The sequence below is a fragment of the Euprymna scolopes genome, chromosome 34, assembly GCF_053919585.1.
Source record: "Euprymna scolopes isolate OS-2025 chromosome 34, ASM5391958v1, whole genome shotgun sequence".
In the NCBI taxonomy this organism is placed as follows: Eukaryota; Metazoa; Mollusca; class Cephalopoda; order Sepiida; family Sepiolidae; genus Euprymna; species Euprymna scolopes.
The window spans coordinates 74,884,529-74,888,775 of NC_136515.1; positions in this window are offsets into that span (position 1 = coordinate 74,884,529).

Consider the following 4,247-nt stretch of genomic DNA (forward strand, 5'->3'; position numbering starts at 1 on the left):
TAGAATTTCATGGTGGAGAACCTTTTCGTCTCCATCCTCTTTCTCACAGAAGAGACGTTGCGAGCTTATCTCTGCTCTATAGTTACTTTCGTTGTAGGTGCTCGACTGAGCTCAAATCTATGGTCCCCCTATAAAACGTTTGCAACAAATAATCGTCTGGCAATAATTTCCCTCACTCTCTGTCTGTGCTTAAAACTAAACGAAAATTCCATGAGCAGAGTCTCTTTCCTAGAATTGTCCGCCAGTGGAATGCAATACCGTAGGGCTGCTTCCTAGTTGACTATAACATGACCGTATTCAAGACCAATATAAATAAGTTTCATTTCACCAGTCCTCTTAAATAACTAAGTTCTAACTAAGTTGCACCATTACTGATCATCTTTGTGTTGTCTCACCAATTATCTCACCTTATCCTTCAGCAGCTACCTGGCATTGATAAGTGATGATCCTCAGGTAAAAAACATTACTTCTTGAACTTACTAACCTAATAACGTACAAAATAAGCGACATGGACGACAAAGGCATCGAAGCATTTTTTCCACTTGGATTATTTCTACATTATTGGGCACGTCTCGTTTGCAAGTTTCCAACGAAGAGACTGATTTTAAATACTTAGTTTCTCTCGCCCGGAAATGTAAGGGCATGCCATATCCTCATATTGTACGATTGTTTTATATACGGAGTTTGACCTCCTGCCACCCATCTTTCGTTCAACCCTGAGGATGCTTCTGTTTTACATATCGGAATCATTCTATAATGTACTACTAGTGACCCTCGTTAAAATTCGCGCTAGCTAATTTAATCACTACTTACTGACGTAGGGTATTCGTTATGTAACACATTGACACCTATGCTACTGATAACCGACTTAGGGGAACTTGAAAACAAGTTCATACGAGACGGAGTATGTGTGAGGTGTATAGAGATGTACCATTATATTAGACGATTATAATGATATCTGAACTCACTCTAGAAGGAATAGTTGAAGGGGCGCGTCAGAAGAACGTATGGAAATCCTAACTAAACTTACTATAACATACTATACACACGCTGTATATACACACGTTACACAACACTACGCCCTACTGAAAAAAAAGGCCAAACAACTAGAAAAGGGCATTAACATTCATATAGTTTTTTTACATGGTATTCACCACTTATCAAGGCCCGGAAGCCACTCGGGGATAAGGGTTATTGCATGTACAGTAATCAATGGATAAAGTGTCTTACTTAAGGGGCGGTTCATCAGGAATTTGTTTATGTTGGACTTGAAGACATCCAAATTGTAGTCAGGTGGGAAACAAGCCAACGGAAGAGAGTTCCACATGCGTGCACTTCTAAGAAAGAAGCTTTGTTCATGGAATCTACGTTTGGATTTAGGCACAGATAAAGAGTGGGGAAAATTAATGACAGTGGTTTCAGCTAGACGGGTGTTTTTCGTGAAAGATTAGCGAGGGGGGCCAGAGATTGAAGCTCAGACGAGCACTTGCCATTGAAATAACGATAAAACAAGGACAGGCTCAGGGAAGAGAAAAGGGCATCCCCACTAAGCCACGAAATTTACAGAAATTAATAAAAGAAAAGAACTTTTCACAAAGGAGGGATCATTCTTTAATGAATCACGAAAATGATGAACCAAATAAAACAATGCAAGCCAGAATAAAAAAAGATGTGGCGCAGTGTATTTTGAAGCCAGTAATATTTTGGAAAAAGGACCAAGTGCCAAGAACTACGTTAACAATTAATATAAACATAGTGAATGGGTCACCATATAGCAAGTACTAACTCAACAACGGAATTTTGAAATGAAAGCGAAGAAAATATGAATTAATGAGCAACATATATTTATATCAGCAACATTGCAGATGTGTAAATTATATTCTATCTCTGCTCTATCATTATTTTAATAGAAGGTGCTCGACTGAGCTTCAGTTTATCGTATACCAAATATCCTAAAAATTGATGTCAGCCATTAAAAAACCTGCATAGCAGGGAATTTGGCAAAAGCATAATTAAGAAGATTTTTTTTTTACACAGTGATCACCACTTATCAAGACCCGGAAGCCACTCAGGGATAAGGGTTATTGCAAGTAAATTACGTTAGTGTGGAGATTTGATGAAGTGTTTACTTAAGGGGGCGGTTCATTAGGAATTTGTTAACGTTGGACATGAAGACATCCAAGTTGTAGTCAGGTGGGAAGCAGGCAGACGGAACAGAGTTCCACAGGCGTGCAGTTCTAAGAAAGAAGCTTTGTTCATGGAATCCACGTTTTGATTTAGGCACAGATAAAGAGTGGGGGAAATTTTTCACAGTGGATTCAGCTAGACGGGTGTTTTTCGTGAAAGATTGGCGAGGGGGGACCAGAGAATGGAGTTCAGACGAGCACCTGCCTTATGCTGTTGCTTTTGTAGCACGGTGTCACTTGTAGTAGGAGGATTAGTAGTACTAGTAGTCATATTAGTAGTCGTGGTAGTGGAAGTAATAGTAAGTATTGGTAATAGTAGTAGTAGTAATAGTAATTATATTAGTAATTGTGGTGGTGGAGGAAGTAGTAGTAGTAGTAGTAGTAGTAGTAGTAGTAGTTCATCTGCTGGAACGATCATCTTATGATAATGGATGATTCGCGCTGGAAGTTTGTTTAAAGTGAAGCTGGTTTGCACAGAATTAGCCTCACTCTCTCGTCCTAACCAGCCTTATCCAGCGGCAGAACAAGGTTGAAATAGCCTCTTGCTACACATAGCTGGTATTTTCAAATGGTCACTTGTCTAGTACTAGCCTGGTACTTAACTTCAGTGATCTAACGAGAACTGATTTCTAAACGTGATTATGTGTAGTGATAGGTGTGTCAGAATTTTGGGGGAATTTTTGACACCCTTAACACAAAACTGCGAATAAAATATACAAAACTTGTAATTTGTTTAATTTCTTTATGGAATATACTTCCAAAATAAACTATTAAAGTTTTTTTTAAAAAAATGATAGAAATTTTTTTTTAACTGTTTACAAAGTGCATGCGCGCGCTCATGCAGCCACATTTTTCTAAGTCATGAAATGAATTGAATTTTACGAGGTAAACTTTTTTCAATTTTTTAAATTTAAAAATCCATCAAAATTTTTCTATGGGTTCAATTTTTAAGATATTTTCAGATTTAATGTGAAATTTTATGCTCTTTCCAATAAATCGAATATAATATTCTAGACGAACTTTTTTTTAACTCACCCCCGCCATTTTGAAATGTCTATTAAAAAGAAAATAATTAATTTTCTCACCTAAGTTTTATATATCACAAATTGAAGATAAAAGATCAATAAATAAAATAATCTAATTTAAAACAAAAACAAAAGATAGTTATGGGAAAATTTGCCTGTAAAGTCAAAAGTTTAAAATCTTTTTTTTAAAAACACGTTGATTTTTTTTAAGTTAAACCTCACATTTTGAAAATATTACCCTGTAAAAATTGAACACATGCATTAATTTTTTCTATTTCATTCAATGTTATTGGGGTTTTTTTTTAGATTTTTGAAAAAAAAAGTGCATTGCATAAAGAAGAAATAAAATATTTTAAATCAAAAACTCATGTAATTCTTTAAGAGAATAAAGAATGGAAAATTTGTTGGCGAGTTTTTTAAGTAAACTTTGATGGGTGAAATGTTATCATTTTCCAAATACGGTAACCCATACTTGACTAATTTGATTGTTGACAGTAACCACATGCCAGAAATTCAATGGGGAGATAAGACAGATATCAGCACTTTAAATGTTTTTTTTTTCTTTATATAGTTATTACCGGGAAATATATTTTGTCTAATGTGTTGTTTTTACGTTTTTGAAATAATTAATTATGGTGCTTTTCAGCCTCCGTATTTGTCAACTGGAAGAAAAGGAAGCAACTCCGCTCTGTGACCACATGTTATTAGATTTGAAAATGGCGGTCTTTTCGAACGCTTGCTTAAAAAAATTATTTTATTTAAAAAGTACATGGAATATAAAATATAAATATGGACAAATTCTTATGAATGAAGAATGGAAGCACCCATTGATTAGTATTTTTATAGGTAAGTGATTTTTTGGAATTTATATATGTTTATTATAATTAGAATAAGTTAAAATTCGTTCAATTTCTTGAAATCTTTTTTAAAGAAAACCGATTTAAAAAAATTATTGCATATTTTTCTATTAAACCTTTTATTATTTTAAAATATGGTCTTTGCTCCTTTTATTGAAAAAAAAATAGGGTTTAAATTA